Source organism: Platalea leucorodia (assembly GCF_965183815.1).
Source record: "Platalea leucorodia genome assembly, chromosome: 1".
Lineage (NCBI taxonomy): Eukaryota > Metazoa > Chordata > Aves > Pelecaniformes > Threskiornithidae > Platalea > Platalea leucorodia.
This window is the reverse complement of record NC_138823.1, coordinates 124,784,584-124,811,787: the sequence shown is the minus strand read 5'-3', so window position 1 is coordinate 124,811,787 and position 27,204 is coordinate 124,784,584.

Sequence of the window (27,204 nt, the reverse complement as noted above, 5' to 3'; positions counted from 1 at the left end):
AAAACTACCAAAGAGGTTTTTTGTCCCCATTTACCCCCTTGGCTATGACGGGTGTACGTGCCTAGGGGATGGTGAGGGAGGGAAAAGCAGGAGGGAATCAAAGCTTTAAAGTGCACAGACTGGCAGCTACAGTTGAGACCTTGACCTGTCACATCACGCAGCTCCAGTCAGACGAGATGTGACAAGGAGAGTGCACGGCACCCTGGCAGCGGGCACCTGCACCCAGGACCTGCCTCTCACCCCACCTAGGAGCCACTGCAGCAGCAGGGCAAGAGCTGGGGCACAATCTCAGCCCCCCAAAATCCATCAAGTTCACACAGAAAAGAGAGGCGTATTGGCATTTAAATGGAATCTGAAGCACGTTTCTTCGTTTTACACATCTGGCTCAGGGAAGGCAGTAGCTCCAGACACAAACTACAGACTATGGTGCTTCGCAGTCCCAAAGCCTCCTTTGGCAAGTGGAGTTCATAAACCTCCTGGCAGCTCCGATTATGATATCCTCGCTCGTGACAAGCAATACCTTACTCCAGGGGAAATCTCTTTGATTTTTAATTTAGCCTAAAGTTATCACATAGGTGTAAGACACCAAGACTCAGAAGTTCCTGGAGAGTTAGAGAGTACTGGCATTTGCATTTGAATCTCAGCTGCTGGCTCCAAGTGTGAGGGAGGAGAGAGGGGACACAGTCTCCCCTCTTCTTCCTACTTACACTTCTTGCATATTTTATTTTAGCATGAAAAAGACTTCTGGGTGAAGAACAAAAGCTGGGCTAAGTCCCACTCTTTTTAAAGGCTGTCATGTTAAAAAATAGCTTAAAATTTGTTAAGTTTATTTAATTGAGGCATTTACTACTTCAGCTGAGTGACTTTAAAGAAGCGTAGTCACAATTTGTCATGAGTTACAGACCAGATCCCAAGTAGTTTCTCTGTCTACCAGCCAAAGCTCCTGCAGAGCTATTGGTTTTTACCATTTTAGCAAGTACAACCCTCATGTTAAAGATAGGAAATGGGGGCACATATGAAGTCTCACCACAGCCAGTAACAAAGTAAGAAATAACACCCAGCAGTCTGTCCTGACTCTGCTTCCTGCTCTACCCAACAAGCCATGCCTCCTCCTTGGATGTCAAGAGAAATTTTTCCCTTTTAAGCTTAGCACAAAATCTCAATTTTCTGTTTTAGTTCCAGCACTATGTGCCTTTGCTCTTGCTTCACCCCCTCTGTACCTGCGCGTCCCTGCACAGACACTCTTCATTCCCCCATGGAACCTCCTGCCATCCGAAGGCCCGTCCGGTGACCTGGCTGCAGCAGCGGAGCTGTTACATGGACGGGGCGTCTGTCCAGCTGCCGCTGCTGCTGTGTCCCCCAGATTCACTGTGGTGGCTCTGCAGAGTTTTCTAGACTGAATGCAAAGTGGAGAACAAGGAAATTAGTGCAGATATTGGAGATTAGCGTGATTGCATGACTGTTTAAGAGAGTGTGTTTGAATTTGGCGGCCAAATGACCACCAAAGAAAGAGAGAGAACGAATGAACCCTGAGCACTCTGCATCACAGGCTGTAATAGTTACAGATGAGAGAAGGATTTATATTCCAGTTTTTCAGAGGGTAATAACGATTCACCTGTTTGAAAAGAGATAAGCAGGCTGGACCTTCAACTCTCCCACCTGAGAGCATTGCTGTTTAAAGTGAAATGTTTATTGACCTTAATGAGGTTAATGCAAAAGGCTATTGGGTATTCGCATACAGATTTCTGAGCCTCCGAAAGCTCCAAAAGAAACATGGTGGTGTCTGAAAGCCTAGAATGACACCCAGCAGCAGGCCTCTGTTTTTGAAGTACTGCTATTTAGAAAAATGACATATCAGATTTTTTTTTTTTAAATGCAAGAGCAAGTTTCAAAGTAATTGAGAAGCAAATAACTTAAAACCACCAAGGAGACTAGTTTTTAAGAGTTAAAATGTTGTTCTAGGGTTCTCTGCTACAACCTACCGTTAACATTAAAAAAAGAATTAGACACTTACATGGTGGCAGGCAGCATGAGTGTTTTCTTTCCTAGACAGCAAGACACACCAGGAGAGAAACACTTTGACATTAAAGCATAAACAAATCTGTAAACGATCAGCCAAGAAAACAAATCTGGTCGATTGTTTGACAGTTTCTTAACCGTCCACCACAAAGTATATGGCTATTGTCTCCTGTGGCCAAAGCAGGGTGATACAATAGCAATAATAAAGATAACAGACAGAAGACCCGTTGCACTATGTGGATTGTGCACTTGCAAATCAATTTATGCGTACCTTTTCTCGTTTGCAAGTGATATGTGGAAGGTGAAGAGATAGAGTAACACACATCTAAAATAAATGGAATTAATCTGGAAAATAGGCTCACTTCCATTTTTTGATCCAGTGCTTTCCTAAGAAATAAACAGCTTCAAGTCACAATACAAATCTCAGTGGTTTATATTTGTCTATGCAAAAATGCAAATGGCTTTGATTCAGTTAAGCACATATCCAGTTTTAGACCTGCGCTTAAGTCCCGTTTATCACAACTAAACACCACTTACAGTACTTTGCTGAATCAGGGGCTGGATTCAGTGTTCCCATGGATAGGCAGCCATATGCCATGTGTGCTGTGGTATACAATGCTTAATTTCCCAGGGGAAAATAAATCTTGCAGAAATTTCTCTTCATCAGGCCTTTTATTAGACACTGCTAGATCTGAGTCCCGGGAGAGCATGATTTCCTCGGCTGCAATGGCATGTGCACTCCTAGAAAATACAGAAATTGGCTGGACACACCAGTACCAGAACTGGTACCAATTCCAACAGCCAGCTAGACCCTTGCTTGCATGCTTATTAACAAATGATCAGGAAAACTAATTAAAAAAAACAGTAAACATAACGGCACCTGGAACAACCTTGCTGTGCCACAAAAGCCCGCCCTTCCCGGCTGCCCACCACCCACCAGCCCCTTCCCTTCCTGGCCATGGTCTTCTCCACGTGTCAGGATGCTGCATGGGAAGCAGCAGGTCGCTGCCCAAGCGGGGCTGGCTCCAGTGCTGCAGTGGGGGCAGATCCATCCCACCACCTTTCCCACCTCTGCCCACACTGACCTCTCGGCACATATGCTGACCAGTCATAGCTGTCTCCGTGAGCTGAGGGCAACCTGGCGTGGCCCTGAGCTGGTGGAAGGGGCGTCCACACCATACTGTTGCCAGAGCAGGTAGGCAGCAGAGCACACGAAGGGGAAATGCTCCAGGCGTTGTGGGCCAGGCAGGCTCGAAAGGATGCTGCTGGGGAGGTTACCAGGTATTAGTGTAAGGAATAACAGTTTTGGGTCATCAGTGAGCCCACCCGAGCACCTCGGAGGGAAGGCTGCTGGAAGGAAACCCATTTTTACATTTTCTGCCTTGCCAGATTTGCCCCTCTCCCTCTTTCTTTCACCTCTTCCAGTTTTAATCCATCAGATATGCTCTTAATGGTTTGGCACCTGATGGAAATCAAGGGCAAATTAACATGTTCCTTCTAATTGACATACCAACATTTTATAAACGACTTCCCTTACTTTCCACCCTGGGAACACTACTCTCCTGCTCAGCCATTACTATTCCTATTTTATGCAAGGAACAGCCAAACCCGCTCTCAAAAGGACGTTGTCTATGATCTTCTTTCCTTGAAATGCCATGCACTCCCAGGGGCACTCTCCCCTTACCACTGATGAACAGGCAGTCACCACTGGTGTAGGATGATATACTGGATGGAAACTTGCAGAATGCTGAGACCTAGGTGCCTGTTCCCTCTCAACATTGCTCCTCTTCTCTTCTCTTCTCTTCTCTTCTCTTCTCTTCTCTTCTCTTCTCTTCTCTTCTCTTCTCTTCTCTTCTCTTCTCTTCTCTTCTCTTCTCTTCTCTTCTCTTCTCTTCTCTTCTCTTCTCTTCTCTTCTCTTCTCTTCTCTTCTCTTCTCTTCTCTTCTCTTCTCTTCTCTTCTCTTCTCTTCTCTTCTCTTCTCTCTTCCATCATATTCTAGCCAAGATTTTTCCTGTTATATTCCTGTTTGGCAGCTACGTTGGCCATGGTGGCAGATGTGCTCCAGAGTCCTACGTTACCAGAGACAAAATTAAAACCAGTTTAGTCCCTGATGGTTTATTTCTTACCCTGATGTTCAAAGATTGATTTCTCTTCCTGCTTTTCCACTTCCCCTTTCCTTGTCTTTTGCTCCACACAGCAGAGTCGCTCGGGATCCCCCAGGGCAAGGAAAATGAAACAAACGCTTCACGGTAGCTGTTGCTGCTCTCTGAGACTCTCTTCCAGCATGGGGCAGAGGCTGGCATTTGAAGAACATTTCTTTCATTAGTGACGTCTACTTCAGCATCCCCTGTGCCACACCGTCTCCCTGTTCGTGTATAGTCCCCTGGACAGAGAAACCAATTCAGCTTAAATATAACTAAGCAAAAAGAAGGTAAAGATTACCTTTAAGAGTGATGAGAACATCTACAGAAAAAGTAGTCGGGACCAAGCACAGACTGGACTGTGGGTCTGGACAATCTCCTGTTTTACTATACACGTGGGCATGAAGGAATTAAAGCCCAATCTGGGAAGTGGAACTAATCATATATTAAGGCATTTTCAGAGGATGAAATTTTTCTTGTATGCTTCAGGGTTAGCAAAGTCGGAATCAAATTATTGATCAAATTCAGATCTAACCCTGAAAACTGTGAATGTCTCCTGTTGTTCCCATGCTCCATGGGGCTGTGATTTCACGATACAAAATGTTCGGCAGCAAAACAGGCTTGTGGTACTGCTGGGGTCCCATCCATGCTCTGCCCTATTCTTCCCTCCAACCGCAGCTGCTTATTTCTGCCCCTGCACTGGGAAGAAATAATCAGGCTGGGTATAACCCAGAAATAACTTGAAGTAGGGATGCTGACAAATACTGTATGGTAAAACCATTACTCAAGAACAGGTCTGCTGTTTACTTAGTGAAAATGAGAAGGAAAATTACAAGCATAGACCAGACCAGTTCACTTTATCATTGGGACCAAAAATACACACAAACCAAGCTACTGAAGACACATCAAGCCACACTAATATGACCAGCATCTTCATGCCTAGGTATTGCTAGATGCCCCAAATGATTTCTGGAGGAAGAAAGAAGCGAGACCATAGAATCACAGAACAGTTTGGGTTAGAAGGGACCTTAAAGATCATCTGTTTCCAACCCCGCTGCCATGGGCAGAGACACCTTCCACTAGACCAGGTTGCTCAAAGCCCCATCCAACCTGGCCTTGAACACTTCCAGGGATGGAGCATCCACAGCTTCTCTGGGCAACCTGTTCCAGTGCCTCATCACTCTCATAGTGAAGAAATGCATATGTATGCATAGATGCATACACAAATAATATCAACACACAAAAACAATGACCCACACATTGCAAAGAAGGTCAATGTATAGGACCAAATAGCTTTCTTGCCCCCATATCTCAAATGTTTCTAATCTAGGACACTATAAAAGATAAGACTGCTTCATCTCTACCAAAACAGCTTTCTTCAAAACTGCAGAAAAAAACTTTGTAAAAGAGTAACACAAATTAAATTGTGTACACTGCAGAAATTTATCAATCTGTATCACCAAGGGAGAAGAATAAGACAGACAAGCCATCTATGTCTAACATGCTGTAGTGAGAGAATTGTCATCATCTTTGGGTCTTTTATAAATAAAATAAATATAAAAAGACAAGTAATTTTCTCACCTAATTTTCCTGTAGAACTGATAATTAAGTGTTGTTGGCTGCATAACCAGCACACATTTGTGGCAGTTGATATAGTGTCTCTGCATATTTAGAAGCTAAAAATCTTCTCTTTTGCTGAGTAAAAATACCTGTTTCATGGCCTTTTCTCTCCTTCAAGTAATAAGCCAGCTTTTATTTTTTAAAACTTGCCATCAATGAAAAGTCTTACATTTTTTTAAATCTTTCGTGTATCTAGGACCTCACTGAAAAGCAATTACTGTGTATGTCATAGAATGAGTCTAAATATATTAACTAAGCCACAAGATGCTACCACATGTATTTTCAAAATGTACTTTACAAAACCACTGTCTCTAACACAGGGTCAAAGTTTGGAGGGACAAACCTCTGCTTGGGGTAGAAGTCCTTACTTCAGGTGTTGGCTTTACTTCACTGTGTGATGTTTTGCATATCCATTAATTTATCTTCTTATGTGTGAAGTGATGAAAATAAAGCTAAGACAATACTGGACACGGAAAAAAATCATCACGTATGAGGGAAGCATTTGTGGCTTTCCTCACACTTGTGTACACCCTCTAAGCGCAGTTTATTCTTCGCGCAGCAGCTCAGCAATATCCTATCACAGAGCCAAAGCTTCATGGCTGAGAGCTACACAAAAGGAAGATGAACAGATGATTGGATACAAAAATGAGAAGATTTAATTTAAGATGCCCAAGCTGGAGATAGGCAGTCAGAGTCTTTGACCAAGAGCTTTTGCACATCCTCAGGAGTTAGGTGCAGCCAAGTGAACTCTGTTCTTGGCTCTTCCTCTCTCAGTGGCCGCAGCTCTGGCTCCTGAGGACAAATCCCTCATGCTGTGATGTTATGGTGTGTCTGGGACTCACCTCTGACCACACCGACTGACAGGCTTTAAGAAAAACCAATGCAAATCAAGGGCCCCGATGCCCATGCCAGACTGTCCAACACCTTTCTTGTAGGCAGATAGATACCTTTCATTTCATTTAACTTATTTTGGTAAAAAAAGAAAAAACAACTCCCCAAGAGATGACATTAAGATAATTGTGTTTAAACTGAAACCAAGTACTTGTACAGTTTTCTTCAGTATGAAACTCATTTTAGGTTAAACCATTGAAAGTTCCCTGAGTACGCGAGGCTTTGAAGAGTGCGTACTTACTACCCGTGACACTGCAAATTTCGGTGCAAGCCCACGCTAACTCCCACGTCATGTACACCGTAGCGCAGTGTTAGCAAAATCGCTGTCATTTACCACAGTCACCGTACCTAATCAAAGCCTGCACACACATATGGAGCCAGAGCTGATGCTTATGTTGTGCCACGAGGTGGTTTTTGCCACCCTGAGGTGGCAAGAGGCATTAGAGGAGACCTTAGAAGAGACTCCCTCAAAATGGTTATGTGAAAATAGCCACAAAGATATAAAAATTACATTACGTGTGCAAGTTTTCTTACTAAAGTAAATAACGAGGTAGAACCAAAGTCCTAATTTAACTCTTCTAACAGGATCAATGCTGCTTCTACAAACTCTAGTGCCTGCATACTGCACTGTAAATCCTTGAGGACTCGTTAGCTCCTGCAAGTCTCTCTGGGGTGATTTAGGAGATTTGCTGTTGTCTGCCTTTATATGGAGGCATTAGGAGAGGTGGGAATTGTGTGCAAGTCTTTGTCACTGCAATTTGCAACCTGGAAAATTAAATTGCTATTGATCCCATCTTATGTTAATATTCCTGCCCATAGGCAATGGTATTTTGAGCAATGCAGTAATTATATATACATACATATATATGGTTTTCATTTTGGCAATTAAACATCAGGAAATGTGAATCGAAGCCTGCAGCTGTCTGCAAGGACAGAAAGCCAGTTTGCCAGCAGCAACTAGTGTGGGCTGAGCACGGGAGCACCTTCCCACCTGTCCAGCATTTACCTGCATTCTTGCCTGTTTGCCACTGAGCCTGAAGTGTCGGTGTGTGCAAAGCCCTGGTAGCAATCTGATATTCACCGGCGATGCATCAAAACCCAGTATTTTCAGGACCAACTGTGCCTTCTTATAAATTCCAGATAACATTTTTAAAGGCATTTCTAATGAAAGGCTTGATATTTTCCCAAATAGATATGGGCAGCCCCAGCTTTCTCCTTTCTGTGCCTTCCCTTTTTCCCCATCACCATCGTGTAACAACCCACAAGATACATGACATTTATCAGAACAGTTCTCATCCATTCACCTGACAATTAGAAATGCCCAGTGGGTGGGCTGAAGGCCTGATATTTGTGTTTGTATTTTTGAGTTTCCTCATTTCTGTAACCCTTCGTTACCATTGGTATAGCCAAAAGTCAGTGCTCACCTCACACGACAGGCACATCCGCGTCACTAAAACACAGGATCTTCTCAACAGATTGAAAAGGAGCTTGGGCTTGAAGTCTTGTTTGTGTGAAGCAGCACCTCCACCACTATTTTCTGCTCAGCTGCCATGTTACAACAAGTCATACTTACCAGCAGGAAAGGTTTGTCAACATCTCCTCCCTCTCGGAAGAATGACGTCAGTCTGGGGCAGTGACGAAACCTGCTGTTTCTTTGCCAATGGACAGCTAAGACCAGATCCTGCTTGCAGCAAAACCAGATTGAACTACTGTTTATGAAAACGTATCCTGACAACACTTCTAAACAAATAATAATAATCTAGCTTTTTTCATACCTGGCATAATTTTATTGATCACAACATCACCCCATTGGTACTTGCTCATTACCACCACATATTTTGAAGTACATGGCACAGGCACACCATGCTCAAGTAAATCAGGACAACTAGAATTTAATTAAACAGGGTGATTTAAAGCAGAATTAAAATGAAATGACACAAATTGTGATGGGTTTATGCCCAGACCTACTGCCAATGGAGCCACCAGGATTATTACGCCTCAATTTATTTGCAGAATAAATAATTAAAAGAAAAGCAGGTTCTGACTTGCTTAGACATGTCTGCAAATAATGAAACGTTGTTAATCATGCAGGAAACTTGTTATATTTTGGTGTATTTGATTTTTGAATACCAGGCTTGGTTTCTTGCTTCCCAGAGTCTCCATAGCCCTGCCATCACCACTAGTTGCAAGGGAGGCGGCTTCGCAGGCAGTGGCATTCCCCTGCAGAGGCTGTAACACCACACTGCCCAGAGGCACGGCGTGTTGATTGAAGCATGGTCTCTATGTGTCATGTGTCAAGGATGATATGTCACCAAATCATCCTTGCGTCTCTACGCAAGGTGTAGGAGATAACACTAACAAATCATAGTCTCATGACGGTTTTTTAGTATCTAATATAACAAATCACTATAAGCTCACTCAGTATTAATGTCGGTGGCATAGATGTTTACTAATGCATATCAAAGCTGGGATCAATGCAAGGAAAGGATGCCAAATATAAGTTTACAATGAAATAGAGACACAGAGCTGACTTCCCCCCTCCAGCACAAATTACAAGCGAGTTTACACTACACTGTGCAAAGGCAGAGTGCAATATTTGTGATACATTACTAAGAAAACAAAGCTTCCCTTCCTTCTTTCTGTGAAGGAACAACTTAATTTTGACTATACCGGTTTGCTACTTGCAACTGTTGGATAAATCATGTTGTGAGCAAAATGTGAGCTCTGGCTTGTCAGTTGACTGGTTACTACGTGTACTTACAACTCACGCTGGCTGACCTGACATAATCCAACTGGACATCATCATGTTTTTTCACTCCTCTTTTTTTCATGTTCCACAATTGGACCTGTCTTCCCAGACCCTTCAAGATGGTCCATGACCATGTCCAGTGCTAGTGCAGCAGACATGACAGCATGGCACTGTCCATGCTCACAGAAACTCCCACCCTTTCCCACCTGGTTCCCCCCATGCAGCTGATGTTTCACAGGGGACCATGGTTCAGAAGTGAACAGCAAACGATGCCGATTTGAGGGCAGCATGCTGTTACTTTCAGTTTTAATGTTTTGCCATTGCTGCTTTGAATATCTTTGTAAGCTTGCCTTAATAGAGTGTTTTTCTTTGTCAAATGGCAATATTTATTTTAACAAAGGTGTTTGGGGCAGATATAGGTTAAAGGGTGATTCCCCCACTTTTAATTCCTGTTTCCTGGAGGGATGGAGGAGATGCCTGCTTCTGCGTTGGTGCCTAACCTCCGCCCAGGTCATTCCTGACCTGCTGGACACCACAACCTGCTGTGCTGGGTCGCCAGCCCACTCCTCTCTAGGCAGCAGCACTGTGGAGCGTTTCATGGGGCCAAGGCATATGAGAGAAAAAGGACAGAGGCAATCCTCTTCCTTCTTCATGCACCCTCTCTGCAGCTGGGCAGTGGGTGCCTCTGCACTGCCATGTGCTGGAGCTGACCCCGGGATCCCCTGGCCCAGCAGCGCTGGGCGGCAGCTCTGCTGTACGCCATGCCAGGCTGCACGCCGGTGAGCTGCTGTCTAAGTAAGTCTCACACGTGTTTGTAGGAAGGTGAGCATTAGCGTCTCACTTCAGCCTCATCCCGGATATGTGTTTGTGCGCGTGTGTATTTTCACAGCCTTGCAAACAACAAAAAAATATGGTTCTTTCAAGCAGTGATAGTCTCACAAGGAAGTGGCAGACTTAGGACGTCAACACTACAGCTCCAGTCTGAATATCAGCCTGGGAAACCCCTGCCCCTTTACATCACTACATCCAGCTATCTCTGCAGGCACATCCCGCTCTCCACTTCGGTCCTGCCAGTTGCAGCAAGGCCAGGAAAATCTATGCAAGCTGGACTGCTGGCAGTTCTGGACACCTGAGGCACGCTGGGGGTTGTAAGTGTTACTGCCCCTGCCTTTCTGCCCCCACCCCAAAAATGTGCAGCAGGATGCTGGCTTGCACCTCGCTGGCTCCCAGGTTACAGCCACTGAGGACAGAGAAAACCAGCTTGCAGAAAGGGGCCGGACTGTGAACTGTGGCTGTAGATGCCGGTCTCTCACAGTGCTGCTGTGGCCGAGGAGCCACCCTGAGCAGCAGAGCAGGGCAGCAGCAGCCTGTGTGACATTGCACGCAGCTGCGGGCAGGTTTCTGAGCGCCTGTCTCTCAACCCAGTGTCAGAGCTGCGTTTGAAGCAAGCTTCAGGCAGGTTTAAAGTAAGATAGTGTAGCAAAGACTGAAGGTCCTGGCTAGCAGTGCAACCACACGCTGCTCTGAGCCATCACCTGGCCTGGCCAGGTTTCCTTGCCTGTTGCTGAATAATGCAGGGTTACTCCTGCCACAGCCCCACACCTTGGTGTCCCCACCTGCAACCCAGAGCCCACAAACTTCCCTTCCTTTGCAAGGCACTGCAAAATATTTTGACCCAAAGCTCTAGCTAAGAGCCAGTATTACTTCTGTTCGGCTGACGATGCTGAAGGCAAAACGGCAACAGCCCCGGACTTAGGGGAAGGAGAAGGGGAAAGAAAACCTCTTGTGTGAACCTGTGAAGCAGCACTACAGATGAATGCATAAATGAAAGAGATCTTAATTTTGGAAAAGATGGGTGCATTGAGGGCACCGTAAGGTAAAGCAAAATAATGGAGCTGTGACTGGTACTCTGGCAGCCACGAATTCCCCACTCCCAGCAAAGCGCCGCTCACCGAGAGGCACCAGTTGCTAAACGGCCTTGAAAGAATCCAAGAAACAATTTTCAAGCTGATACCCAGCCACCTTTGCTGCCAGCCAACGAGTGACACAGGAGGAGCCGACGTCCGACGGGTGCAGGCGCTGGGTGCCTCCGTGCTGCAGCAAAGGGAGGGCAGCGCAAGAGTCCCGGTCTGTGGGAATCTCCACAATTAGAAATGACTGCTTGTCCAAAGTATTACGATTACCACTTTAGCTGCTCCTCTCTGATATATCGTGGTTTCCTTTTCCAGCACCTAAGCAAACCAAGCAGAGAGAGCACCAGAGGCTACGTGATGTTTTTATCTATTAATCTGTCTTTGCAGCACTCCTGGGTAAGTCAGAGAAAGCAACTAACCTTTTGATTTCCAACACAACCAGCAGCTTGTAATCCAAGACTGCCCAAATCAGAAGAGTACAAAACTTTAGCTTCAACCCCCCACTTTAATTTCCTTCAGCAATTTATCACCTCTTTGCAGCTCACACATACAGAGCAACCAGGAAAATTTCTTAACACCCCTTTGGCAAGCCACATGGAAGCAACTGCCACAGTATTTTTTTTTTTTATTATTGTTTTCAGGGCCTACGGCAAAGCAGACCTAAAAAAAAAGAGCACCCAAAATCAAACTAAACTAGAGAAAAAAAAAAAAATTAAGTACCTACCTTCCACAGGCAAGACACATGCAAAGAGCATGAGAATCCACTTGAGAGGGCAAAAGAATTTTTCTTTCAAACAGAATTACCCTGGAAAACGTATTGAGAACAGTGTCATCTCCAAATATATATTTACACTACCTACACACACATGTCTTTATATGTGCATATGTTATATATTTATACAAATTATTTTAAACACGTTAGAGTGTTGCTCGAAGTTTCACATAGGAGCAGGAAAATTGGAAGTAAAATTCACTCCCTGCTCCAAGTCCATTGGCACTGCATATTCATTCAATAATTTTCCTATTCTATTGCTCTCCTTTTCCATTAAACCATCTAGCCCAAGCCCTGTGTAATTCCAGCATGGACGGATTTGCCCTTGTTATTTCCCATTCATACAGCAACTGATTCTCTAATGAAGTGAATACTCGGGGCTGCTCGGTTCTTTGCTGCTCCATAGCCTACATTCTCATTTTACAGCAGCGTGAAGTGGTGGTAAAATGATGCCTTACTAATTGGTAGTATTTTACACCCACTAACCAAACTCTTGGAAGTGGCGTTAATGATTATGCAGAGCGTAAAGCCAGAAGAATCAGTTCTTAGGGGTTTACGACTAAGAGAGGTGACAGCTCGCTGGACTTGCAGCGCTGCAGCCTTGCCATGCAGGTGCTTGTGCAGCTCGTTTAGTGCTCTACCTGACCTGCTTGTAGCCATGCAGACATGCAGCCTTCTTCAGACTAGGGCTGTAGCTATGCTTTCTCTAATTTGCAATGTCATTGACAGGTTTCGTGGCCAGGTTTTTATGTCAAAGGTGATGGCTCTTATTCAAGAGTCATCTTCCCTCCCCATGCCCAGCACAAGGGCACATTTAAGCCACATTAAATGCCAGAAACACGTCCAGCCCAGATTTGAGACTGCCACACGACAGACATGTCACTGCCTGCCCTGGGGCCCATAACCCAGTCACCGCTGAGATTTGTGCCTTTCGTCCCGCATGAATGTGACCAGCTCAATTAATTCCCCAGCACTCACCCTTAATGTTCTTAACTCTGTGCTTTGATGAGATGCATTTTCAAAAAGCTACAGCAAAGAGCAACAATTTAATTTCCAACCCACATTTCTTCATTAGATGGGTAGGCAGCCAAAGCGCTGAACAGAAATGCCCCACCGTTTCTGTCTGGTTGGCATACCTGGGTTTCTGTTCAGAGCTTCTTGTCCAGCTGTCAGACGATGAGCTCTCTGAAATGAGGAGTGTCTTTTGCTGGGAATCTATCAGTCTGCTGGTATAGTGGAGTCCTGACCTGTGAGCAGGACAGACCCATCTTTCATCTCTCATACAGAGAATATGTAGAAAAAGAGAATTCTGCCCAAATCTTTTCAACTAGTCTTCTCTGAAGTGTTTTGTTACCCTACAGGGCAAATATTTCACATGGGGCAGGTAACTGTTCCCATTACCCTTTGCTCTTGAGACTCTTTTTTCATGCAACATGTCTACTGCAGAGGAGAAAAGCATTCATGTAGTTGCATTTTGCTCTCACAGCCTCTCAGTAGGACGCAAAATCCTCTCTCTTCTATCTCTGTCCTTGATGGGCTTGCAAAGCCCACTGAGAAGAGCCTGACATGCAATCTGCTAAGTGCCAGCATTGCGGTTCCCTGCTGTGCCCTATCTCCTGCATGCGCAGTAGACTTTTGCCTGCTCGGGGTCATTGGTGCGTTGGCACAGGGGTATCAATTTGCCCTTTCAGAAATGGGAAATATAACAGTCATGTTTTTTTTCTTCCTGGGACCACCTACCTATTGGTAGTCCTACAGTGTTGTTAATGCAGGATCCAAACACTGACGAATTTGCTTACAGAAGAGTTTTCCTTTTATGCCCTGTGCGCTTCATACCAGATATATATGAGCGTGTGAGTTTCTGTTGCTCATACCAGAGGCACAAGTGAGTGTGCATGTGTACAGACTCATGGTGCTTGCATAGTAAACCCTATACAATCCATAAAAGATTATGGTATCAGTTATCGTGTTTCTCTTGATTTGTCCTTTTCTTTTCTTATACTACATATAGTGCACTTCCAGGAGTTCTGCCATTGCCCACAGGATTTCCTTGGAGAAGGAAGAGGATGCATCTACTTGATGTCAGGCATCTTATTGAGACTTCTAAGCTGCCTGCCTGAAGCGCTCTTCATAGCCATGGGAGAGAGGCGAGGTTTCACCCCATCACGAGAGGCATTATTTTGCTCCACTGAGGGCAGTGGCTTTCACTTCTCTCTAAATGTCCAAGATGCAGCTTGATGCTACAGCTAAGCTGATCCAAGAGCTGCCAAAACTCCTGCCCACGCACCCTCTCCTTCCCCGTGCAGGGGATCTAGCAGTCCCACGGTCGCTGTGGACCCCGTTCAGTGCACTCATCTGGGCCAGGGTGGGGGAAAGGAGGCTTCCCTTGCAGCAGCACCACACAGGTAGAATTAAGGACAAACTGTGCACCAGCACTTAGGTGAAAGGAATTTTACCTTTACTCCTACTTTCCTACTCTATTTAATTATTTTTAAGTATCCCCAAGATCTGCCTCTTCTCTCTGTTTTCTTCTCCTCTCTCTATCACATTCCTCCCTCCCTGCCCTGGCACCCCGATCCCTTACTGCAGTTTTTCTTCCCTCTACTTCGTGTAGAGTAATGTATTAGGAAGACAGACAGACAAAACATTTCTACACGCGGGACAGGGCACAGCCATTAACACAACCATGCATCTCTCTGGAAATGGGTTTGCAGCAGAACTCTAACCTTTATTTAAACTCTAGATGGACTTAGAGTTCAGTCTAGGTAAATCAGAAGACAGTTTGCTACACTATGGCTGAAAGCAGCAAACTATCTTATTTTTTTATTTTTTAAACTGTTAAAATTTCTGATTTGAAGATTATAAAAGGAGACTTGGATCGAATTTTTGAACCGTTTCTGAGCAACACTATACCTGTCCAAAACCAAAGATCAAGGCTGTCTGAGGCTTAGGGATGGGGCTGAACTATAATTTGTTAAGACTAAGGAAGTCCTCTGGGAAAATATAGACTTTCCCCGGTCTCATGTTCTTCTCTGGGCATCTTCTGCCGGGTAGATGGGAAACTGGCCCGGATGGAGCCTTAAGCTGACCTAGAACACGTAGTTTGTTATCGGCACTTCCCAGAAACACCTATACAAGGTTCTCCATCGGCATCTATTATCAGTGAAAAAGTAATTCTTTGGTAAGGGAAAAGAACTGAAAATTCAGCATAATGAGAGTTTTGCCAGCTGTAGATCCAGCCTTTGCAGCTGAGGCTGCGTGGGCACACACTAAATGAAATGACCTGATGAAGTCAGGTATTCACACAATTCTTTTAATTCAAGTACTCATGTAGCTCAGAAATCATGCAGCCTACCCCTTATTTATTCAATAAATTACTCCTAACTTCTGTGTTTACTTTTGTCTTACTTTTGACTCCGGTCTGACCTCAGAGTAACTATTATACCTGAGTTTAGCCAAGTTACCAACAGAGTGGAAAACCAAGCAAGACAATTTTGCTGCAAGGCCAGCTCAGAGTAACTGACCCCCTGGGGCAGGCTTAGTGAGGGATTTGATCCTGTCCACCCAGGGAAGAGGGATGCTGCCATGCGGCCGAGCAGCAGTGGTCGTGAGCTGAGGCATGGAGAGGCAAGCGGCCGTCCTCACCACCTCCCTGCGCTCGGACCATACCAGAGCACTGCTGTTGGCAGGGAGGGTCACAGGAATTAACAGTGGTTTGGGAAGAGACAAGTCCTTACAGCCACCCATGGAAATTCATGCAAAAATGGCTTATAATGGAAAATTCAGTAGTGCTGCAAATCTGTGCTGGAAGAACTCCAGGCAAGGTCGACTGGTGTACCTATGCCCTCCACATGAAGAGCTGCTTCTGCCTATAGCACCAGGCTTTTGACAACACAGCTTACACAGATACCCCAAACTAAATAAGCTATACTGGCCAAAGCTTTTACTTTTCCCTTAGCGTAACCATGCCCACAAAGGGCTTTTGGTAGTACAGAAATGCTGTTAAAAAAGTCACACTTCTAATCAAGACTATTTTTCTGGTAAAAGTTGCTAGAGTGTGATCTTAAAGCACTTTACACTTGTGATTCTTCTCTGTTGTGCTTATACCACACCACGGCACTGCAGGAATCAGGAGCACTCACACAACATCAGTAGGCAATCTTCCCTGGTCACAGCATGTGCCCAAAGTGTATATTAAATACCCATCAATATTTGGCATGAAAAACTATTCGCCATCACACAAAGACATTTCAGCCTTAAAGCTGTACCTGTACAGCTTTAAATTAAACCTGCTGGGGACTGCTCTTGGCCACCGAGGCCAGCCAGCACAGGGTGGCCCGCGTCTATGCTACCAGCTGCTCTGCTCTTCCAAAACCATGTGGCTGCCTGCGATCTGGTCACTGGGAATGGCCCACACTGGTGCCCAAGCACTGCCTGCAACCTGCTGGGAGGGCTGCTGCCTGCTTGGACTGGGTACCAGCACAGATGACCGAGTTCCCGTCCCAGGGATTTTCCCTGCCACTGTTTTTTGACTCAGATGGATGCAGACAAGGTGTCTGCACAGGCTGCAACACGCGTTGAAGATCTTTGCTTAGGTTATTGCACAGAAGGATTAGGACTCTATAGGCTCAGGTCAGCAAACAGTCATCACAAAGAACAGTTCAGCAAAGCATTTACACATACACTTAGCTATAAATCAGCTGAAATCTGTGATAAATAAGCCTTGTTTCTGTGCTTTGCCATAGCAAAGTGGAAGACTAGTAGGAAATGCAGGTCCCCTGGATGCCTCCAGCAGCCTTGCAGCATACACACAGTACATGTCATGGTGGCTGCACAGCATATAACCAGAACCTGCTCCACTTTGACCATGAAGACAGTGGCTCTGCAGGTCTGTCAGATTCCCACAGTGACTTGACATATTTCCCAGTGACCTGACAACTCTTCAGAGCCGAGGAAATGGAGAAACCACAGAAGAATGCAACAGCCACAGCTACTGTAAGCAAGGAAAGCTCTGCAGGGACAAGTCATGATTTTTACTAGACGAATTAAGACAGTTGGCAATAACGGACTTAAAAAAAAAATTGATACACCCAAAAGCTTATCCCTTTTTTTCTGACTATCATTTGAGCTAGTAACAGGTATTGCCTCCCCCTTGTTATTTTCCTTAGACCAGCCCAGCTGTTACTGTTAAAATTACTCTTGCATCAGCTCTCTGCAGAGGAGTGCATCACCTAAAAGAACCAAACATGCTGCTTCTAGACATGACGCAACTTCTTCATACCAGTGTCAGAACAATCTGCCTCCTTTTCCATGGCATAATCCCTGAAGCCAGGAAGCAAGGACTAACCAACAGAGCTATCAAAAGACGCATGGCTAAAGCAGGGAGTAACTTCCCAAGCCATTGTGTGAGCATCATGTTTGCAGATAGCATAATGAAGTGCTACTGGTTGGACAGACATTAGATTAGATTAGATCAGATCAAATCAGATTTGATTAGATTAGAATTAATTCAAGATGGGTGCCTTATTATCTCTTGACAGGGCTCTTGCTCTCACACTGGGATTTTAGGAAGCCCTCAAACATCTTGAATGGTTAGAAAACATGCATATATTTGTATTGTGCCCACAATTTGTGATTTTGTTATTGTTAAAGATTTAAGAGGTGACTGAGGTGTGAAACCAAATTGTAATCCTGTTCATGACAGATGTACTGTATTACCAACACTGTTGGAAGTGCTAAATGACAATGTCACATGGACAATTTTTAGCTGTGAAGGAGAGATGCACTCAGAGTTTAAAGGATAAATAAACACTGCATGTTTAAAGATTCTCACAGTAAAAAATAAATACCTTCTGAACACAATGATTCCTCTCTCAGGATATGGTTACCTGTTTGCACCATACAAAACCAACAGCAGCATAATGTTCCCAACCCAAAATAGCTGCTACACTTCTGAAGGTTGTGAGACATGATTTTTGCATATCCTGAAAGTCTGAATGCACCAGCGAACAACAGCTAGCATCTCTTATATTTAGCGTTGTGCAGGCAAAGCGCTGAGTTCTTACTTATTCAATAACAGGATTCCTCAGCTGCCTCTTACCCTCTTTTTTTCTGCTGAAATAAGGGCTCAAGTCCAGACACCTTAGGTTCTCACTCCCCTCCGTGCATGCGAGGGGAAATGCCACACTCCTCTTCTGGTTTATGCATGGAAACATTCAAGGAAGAGTTCAGGGAAATGGCAAACTGGACACATTTCTTCTTATTAGGGGAAGCAGGAACACAGAGCTTTCCCAAGGAAATATACTTTACACACTTACACAGCTGGAAAGATTCAATTGCCATATATACATGTGTAATAGCTTCATTCTTGTGTTCTCCCTATCTCCTCATCCCTCTAAAGTTTTTCCAGAGTTAAATAGGGAATGGCTTCAGTGTTCATCCACAAACGATTGCTTGTACCAGGGGAGGTGGCCATTAGATGCATGTGCAGAAAAGCAGAACGAAGGACAGGGTTGGAAGGTCTCCCAAAATTTCTTAGGGTCCCCACTGTCTACCTTGTGAAAGGGTATTACAAAATCAACTTAGGCATGACTTAAAAGGTAAAAGCAAAATAAATTCTCCAAACATCACTGATGTACAGTGACGGAGCCATTCAATCAAGTCATCAGTGGCCACAGGTTTATCCTGAAGGCAGATCAGTTCTAATCAGCTTCCTAACTACTATTTCTTTTTCCAGATTTATTACAGGAATCAGAAGAATTAGGCCATGTTGATGCTGAGGCTTCTCTTCTTTTGGGGGGTGCCTCTCTTCTGTTGTTTGAAAAGTTAACTGCATGGTACAAGAGGTTTCTCTGTGTTCTTGGAAACCTATGGTCTCAATCACATATTTAACTGAGTTTTAAATGCAAGGGCACATCCACATTTTTGTGCTAAGAATAATCAGTTAGACCTAATAACAAAAAAAAAAAAAATTGAGTCCAATTTAAGGTATTCCTTGGTTTTCGGCTGCCTCTACACTTTAATTGTTTTACTCTTTGCAGTGCTCCTTCACTGTTTATTGATATTGGAGTGGATGAGACAGACCACATCATCACTCAACCACATTTGAGAGGAGAAGTCACCCCAGAGATGGCACACCTGAAAACATCCCTCCTTGGGCTGCCTCTTCAAATCCACTGCAGAACCACACGTGCGGCTTTTATGCCATTCTAAACAATTTATCCTCTCATGAAAAAGAGATGGAAGAAGGATGCAAAGGCTGACACCATCCAGGACACTGTGTACCAGCCTTGTGAGCGATGTCAAGAAACTTCCTTTGGATTCTGTCCCCATAACCTCCTGCTCTGCACAGCTTGGTTCACATCCGTCAAACACAACCCACATACAGCTATGTCCTCTATGTCTCATTTTTACTGAGGCCAGTCATACTTTTTAGGAATTGGGTATTAACCACCGTTTTCATGGGTTTAACCTTTGTCTGCAACTCTCACATTGTCTTGGATAAAAGGAGAAATATTTCCTGAGCTGTATTTAACTGTTTTCACATGTCCTGGTGAAATACTGCTGTCAGATGCTCCCCTCCGTCTCTTCTGTATACAGGCCCAGAGGCACTGAAGAACAGCAGCAATGACAGAAGTGCAGATACAGAGATAAAATATGGTCATCTTGAAATTTGGCATAACTATTGTCTATCAAAACCACAGAGGTTCCTTCCGGTGAGTGTGCTTCTGGCAGAGGATTTCAGATATGACATTTAAAAAGCACAAGCGAGAAGCTTTAAACTATAATGTGTTACTAACACAGCTAAAGCAGTCTGACAGCCCCTAGCAGACATGCGGCAGCCTGGGTGCTCTGTCTCAGCCACTTTCCTTGGTCTCTGCCTGACAGCAGCAGCCTCTGAGCCTCGGTAGGCACAGACACATCTTCTCCCAGGAGATGTTATCGGGAACAGTTTTTGCTTCTATCATAGAATCATTAAGGTTGGAAAAGACCTCCAAGATGATCCAGTCCAACCGTTAACCTAACTGCCAGGTCCACCACTAAACCATGTCCCTAAGCACCACATCCACATGCTTTTCCAACACTTTCTGGGACTGTGATTGCACCACTTCCTTGGGCAGTCTGTTCCAATGCCTAACCACTCCATGAAGAAATTTTTCCTAATATCTAATCTAAACCTCTCCTGGCACAACTTGAGGCCATTTCCTCTCATCCTGTTGCTTGCTACCTGGGAGAAGAGACTGACCCCCACCTCGCTACAACCTCCTTTCAGGTAGTTGTAGGGAGTGATAAGGTCTCCCCTCAGCCTCCTCTTCTCCAGGCTAAACAACCCCAGCTCCCTCAGCTGCTCCTCATAAGACTTGTGCTCTAGACCCTTCACCAGCTTTGTTGCCCTTCTTTGGACACGCTCCAACACCTCAATGTCCTTCTTGTAGTGAGGGGCCCAAAACTGAACACAGTACTCGAGGTGCGGCCTCACCAGTGCCAAGTACAGGGGCACTATCACCTCCCTGATCCTGCTGGCCACACTATTCCTGATACAAGCCAGGATGCCACCGGCCCTCTTGGCCACCTGAGCACACTGCTGGCTTATGTTCAGGCGGCTGTCAACCAACACCCCCAGGTCCTTTTCCAGCAGGCAGCTCTCCAGCCACTCCTCCCCCAGCCTGTAGCGTTGCCTGGGGTTGTTGTGACCGAAGTGCAGGACCCGGCACTGAGCCTTGTTGAATCTCATACAGTTGGCCCCGGCCCAACGATCCAGCCTGTCCAGGTCCCTCTGCAGGGCCTTCCTACCCTCCAGCAGATCGACACTTCCACCCAACTTGGTGTCATCTGCAAACTGACTGAGGGTGCACTCAATCCCCTCGTCCAAATCATCAAGGAAGATATTGAACAGGACCAGCCCCAACACTGAGCCCTGGGGAACACCACTGGTGACTGGCTGCCAACTGGATTTGACTCCATTCACCACCACTCTCTGGGCTTGGCCATTCAGATAGATAGTTTTTTACCCAGTAGAGAGTGCACTTATCCAAGCCGTGAGCAGCCAGCTTCTCCAGGAGAATGCTGTGGGAGACAGTGTCAAAGGTCTTACTAAAGCCCAAGTAGACAGCATCCACAGCCTTCCCCTCGTCCACTAAGCGGGTCACCTTGTCATAGAAGGAGACCAGGTTAGTGAAGCAGGATCTTCCTTTCATAAACCCATGCTGGCTGAGCCTGATCCCCCGGTTGTCCCGCACATGCCGTGTGATGGCACTCAAGATGACCTGCTCCATGGCCTTTCCCGGCACCCAGGTCAGGCTGACAGGCCTGTAGTTCCCTGGATCCTCCTTCCGACGCTTCTTGTAGAGGGGCATCGCATCTGCTAACTTCCTGTCATCAGGGACCTCCCTGGTTGACCAGGACTGCTGGTAAATGATGCAAAGTGACTTGGCAAGCTCCTCCGCCAGCTCCCTCAGTATTCTCAGGTGGATCCCATCTGGCCCCATAGACTTGTGGGCATCTAGGTGGAGTAGCACGTCACTAACTGTTACCTCTTGGATTATTGGGGCTTTATTCTGCTTCCCATCTCCATCTCCCAGCTCAGGGGGCTGAATACCCTGAGGATAATTAGTCTGACTATTAAACACTGAGGCAAAGAAGGCATTAAGTACCTCAGCCTTCTCTTCATCCTTTGTGGCAATGTTTCCCTCTGCATTCAATAAAGGATGGAGATTCTCCTTGGCCCTTCTTTTGTTGCTGGTATATTTGTAAAACATTTTTTGTTATCTTTAACTGCACTGGCCAATTTAAATTCTAGCTGGGCTTTTGCCTTTCTAATTTTCTCACTACATGACCTAACAATATCCTTGTAGTCTTCCTGAGTTGCCTGCCCCTTCTTCCAAAGATAGTAAACTTTTTTTTTCCTGAGTTCCAGCCAAAGCTCTCTGTTCAGCCAGGCCGATCTTCTTCCCCACCTGCTCATCTTTCAGCACATGGGGACAGCCTGCTCCTGGGCCTTTAAGACTTCCTTCTTGAAAAATGTGCAGCCTTCCTAGACTCCTTTGCCCTTCAGGACTGCCTCCCAAGGGACTCTCTCAACCAGACTCCTAAACAATCCAACCTGCCTTTCTGAAGTCCAGAGTACTGGTTTTGCTCACCCCCCTCCTTACTTCTCCAAGAATTGAAAACTCTATCATGTCGTGGTCACTGTGCCCAAGACAGCCTCCGACCACCACATCACCCACCAGGCCTTCTCTGTTCACAAACAGCAGGTCCAGCGGGGCACCTCCCCTGGTTGGCTCCCTCACCAGCTGCGTCAGGAAGTTTTCTCCCACACACTCCAGGATCCTCCTGGACTGTTTCCTCTCTGCTGTGTTGTATTCCCAGCAGAGATCTGGTAAGTTGAAGTCTCCCAGGAGAACAAGGGCTAGCGATTGTGAGACTTCAGCCAGCCGCTTGTAGAATGCTTCATCTGTTTCTTCAGCTTGGTTGGGTGGTCTATGACAGACTCGCAGCAGGATATCTGCCTTGTTGGCCTTCCCCCGATCTTTACCCATAAGCACTCGACCTTCTCATTACCATCATTGAGCTCTATACAGTCAAAACACTCTCTAACATATAGAGCTACCCCACCACCTCCTTCCCTGCCTTATCCCTGCTTCAAGATAAATGTTTTGCCTTAAGCACCCATGGTGGCAGGAGGCAGGTTTCCCTTTATTTTGCTTCAGGTGAGAATACCAACCACTAGGTTTCAGAGGCAGCGGATCAGTGATGTGAGTCACCACAACAGCACTGGTTTAGGCTATTTTGTCACGACTGTGCTTTTGAACTCTGGTGGCATAGCTAAAGCACAAGAGGCACAGCAGCCTGGCCCTAAGTAAATGAAGTGACTACGAAAGGCAAATTCATTGCCCTTCGGCACTGGCAAGCTGGAATACAACCATAGCAGAGCTAAACTCTAAACTGATGGTGCTACCTTAGGGGGCTTGCATTTAAGAAAATACATCCTGAAACTGACCCTGTGCTATGCTCTCACATAGTTTTAATAGAAGTTATTTCATGGTTTTTTTGAAGCCATTTTGTTACAAGGATGCACAATCTAGGGAAAAAGAAAGTAAAACCCGACAGAAAAATGACCAGGGTTTAGAGACCGATGGCAACATGTTGATCAGCAGCTGGTTCCCACACAGCTGTCCCTGTGGCCAGGTCTTATCCCAGTTCCTCTGAAGCCTGGTCTAAACCTGGAAGTGGTAACAATGCTGGAGAGGAGTCTGGTTTTTCACAGACAGATATGTCAGGAAGATCACATATGCAAATGCAGCTACAGTGATATAAACACACCTTGCACTGTAAATGTTATTTCCCCTCCTCAACCGGAGTCACTACAAAATTTCTACAACCTTTATTCTGACCTGAGTCTTGGCAGGGGGCCATATTACTTTAGCTAGACAAACTGACCTTATTATACTCAATAGACTTCAGCAGCTTAAGCACCTTGTCAACTAGATTTTTAGCAGCAGAGGACTCTTTAATTTAGTTTGCAAAGGCACAACACCATGCTACAGCTAAGAGCTGAGGGAAGGTGCTCTTGGCTAATACCACTGAACAAGACTGGATTACCAATGTCTGCTTTCACAGTATGCTTTGTTTGCTAATTTATCATAGTTTTAAGAGCCCTCTGGCCACATGCTCCCCTCTGTCCCCTGGCTAGAGTTGCGGGTGGAGTGTAGGGTCTAAATCAGATCTGCCCATGGAGGAACTTTCTACTTCAGCCCCAGCGGGTCTGGTGGAGGCAGATCCCACTGCAACACTGAGAATATGTTTGTCGAAGAAGCCTTAAGAAAAACAACTGCCAATTTGCAGGTAATGACTGAGGAGGTTCATCCTACATCCCCGACAGCAAATGTGAAGTGCCATGAGCCTAACGCTGCTCTAACTTGCCCCTTCAGAAAAAGTTAGACAGCTGAAGTGCAACTTTCCCTGCTTTAGATCCCTCTCAGCCTCTCCGGACTAATTTCTGAATTTGACTTCTAACCCAGAGCTCAGCACAAAGCTGAAGTGTGTTTGAAGACTGGACAAAATTACCTGCAGAGAGCTCAGAAATTGAACTACCACAGCAATGTGTGTGGGGTGGCACGGAGGGATTTTCATACAGCAGGATTTTTCAGAGGTTAAGTTATTGGTTTCAGTCAAAAGGTTACAAGTGGGTGTAGAAGTTAGATTTAAGAAAGTCTGCCTTTTTCCTTGTCTTGCATTATTCAGACTAGTAATAACCAGTAGGAATATATTGCTTTATAGAAGATTCTGAAACTTGTAAGAACTTTATATCTATAAAAGAGTAGTAATGGAAAAAGACCAGCAATGAAGTGTAGGCGGAACACAAGGACAGATTTCAGCCCTCCTTTCTCTTTGAGATATCTTGCCCTGGGCTCTGCTCTGGCTCATTTCTCTGAGTAGGTCCCAGCCATTCTCCTTTGCTCCTCCCCACCTTCCCATTGCAACCTCTGAGCTCCCTTACAAAATAAAGCACTTTCTGATGGCATCAAGCACAGTGATGGGTTTCTACAATAGAAAGCATTTAGTTATTTCAAAAGCCATCTTCCCAGGTCCCATGACTTCTCATTGAGCTGCTTAGTAAAAGTTTCCTCAGTTATGTCCCAAAAGGATTCTTTTGTACCAAAGTGAAGTTCTCATCAAAAGAAAACAAAGCTTTAATGGCATTGCAAAAGCTCTTCAGAGCTATGGATATCTTCAATCACCAGTCCCTCCTCAAAGATACAAGGTTGCTCAGAAAGCGCATCCAGGCAAAATGAAACATGATGACAGACTGAAAGGACAGCAGGACTAGCATTAAATTAGAATCTGGATTCAAAAATAAGGGCTAGGAATTAGCTGTTCCCACAAGCTTTCAGGCTCAAAAGGCAGTGAAACCGGTGAAGCAGTTGCCTTGGAAAACAGAAACACAACATCAAAACAATTTCAGTCAAGATGAAGCCTGTATCTCGAGGAAAATTTGCAAAATTATTGTTTGGTTTTTGGTTTGGGTTTTTTTTTTTTTTTGATCTGCATTTAAACCAGAATCAAAACCACAGTGAAAAAAATTAGTTTTCAGCTCCCAGAAGCTTCAAAACATGACCCAAACAGATGTGGAAACAGAATTAAACCAGTAAAAAACCCATTGTCAGTCTTTTTAATTTAAACTGATCCCTTGCCTAAAGGATTCTAAACCAAAGTAGATTCTTAATATTCCTAAAGTGTTTGAAGGTTTGCAAACCAGTTTGCCACTTTCTCATAGAGACAATGCTTAGAAATACGAAGAAGTTCAGAGCACTGGTTCTCATTTTGTCTCTTTGTCCAGTTAAAATACAGACCATGACAAAAGTCTGACTTTTTCCACAACAAAATCAGAAACAAAAAACCCCACAGATTTTTAAAGTAACTTTAAAGTAATTAGATTCTGTTGTATCAGTTAGAATATAAGATTATCAGTAACAGTATCACAGATTTTTTTTCCAGATCCATTCTGCTTTATCACCACTTATACATATTTTGGCTTTTTGTCTGTTGAGAAAAAAAAAAAAAAAAAGACGACTGTATTGGACTTCACATCTCTTTGATGCTTGCAAACTACAGGATCACTGGGAAATGAACGGAACCAGACACACACATGAGGCAAAGGACTTAATGATTGTTTTCTGAATAAGAAATATCATAAGAGCATTATAAAGCCTGTCCTGGGTTAGACTGCATTTAGACAATATCATGTAGACAGTTAGGAAAGTGCAGAAGAAGAGAAAAAAGCAGGTATTGATATTTCCTGAGACTATTCTCCCAATGATTTGAAGTTCAGGGAATTTGTAAGCCAGAAGATGGGACTTTCTGTTTAACAGCCCCATTTGGCTTTATATGCTATGAATTTGCCTACTCCCCTTTCAAACCCATGTGAAAAAGAACATCTCCCCAGGTTTGCACACAATAAACTCTATCAGTAATATAAACACACGCTTACTGTGTTCGCACAATAGTCTCATCACTGAGTTACAACGACATAGCACTCGATACCGTAGTGCAGGTTAACAGCTTCAAAATAATTTATAGTGAGTGCAAAATGCTGTGTGAAAAATATCTCTGAATATGGTTTGATCTGATAGTTAATACTGCACATATATTCTAACAGTGTTTTGAAACCATATCATTCCATGTATTCCAACAGTTGCTATTATTATTCTTTTATCTTTTAATTTTCTTTGAGTCTGTTAAAAATAAACAGAGTTAAATTACAAACCTAGTGTTACTTGAGATCACTTAATTCATTAACATACTCTATGAAACGTATAGCTTTTTTTATCTATAGAGAATGCCTGGAGGGTTTTTAAATTAAAAAAAAAAAAAAATATGTAAAGGAAGGCAATAAGGCTTCTCATTGTTTTTTGCATTCAAAACACACTTTTTCTAGTCCTAGAGGCTAGAAAATCACTAACATTCATCACAAGAGGCACAGGAGAGGGGAGACACCTGACTCATGTGGACAAGACCTTAATTAGAAAGTCTACAATCTAGCATGTTTTTATTTTTAATACTTATATAGCTTTAATGCTAGATTTGCACTTCAGAGAAGAGATATCTTTCTTAGAAATGCATCAGTCTTAACACTTTAATTAAGGTGAGAAAGATCACAGTACAACATGATTTTAAGTAACAACAGAGCACCCTCAGTGTTTCTAAGGAGAAAAAGGCAATGGGAAAATAGGGAAAACTGCAAGTCATCTTAATGTATCACAGAACAGTGACACAGAAAGACCACATAGCTCAGATCTTCACAGTTAATTTTTAAGGGCTGGAGATCAGCACAAAAAGAAAGAAAAAAAAAAAAAAAAAAAGAGTTCTAGGGCAAGAAAATTAAGTTCAAAAGGGATTTCCAAGTGCTGCAGATGATGGGCATCAAACCTGTTACTTCCCGATACCTCTGAATTAGATTTGGTCTTTGTGACCAGGTGATGTGAACAGGACCAGGCATCCACATTCCCTGAATGAACAGAGCGGTACCCGAGACCCCGTTCAATTGGCAAGTCAGCAATGCTCCTCGTGCCTTTAATACAGACTAAAAGCCACAGGGG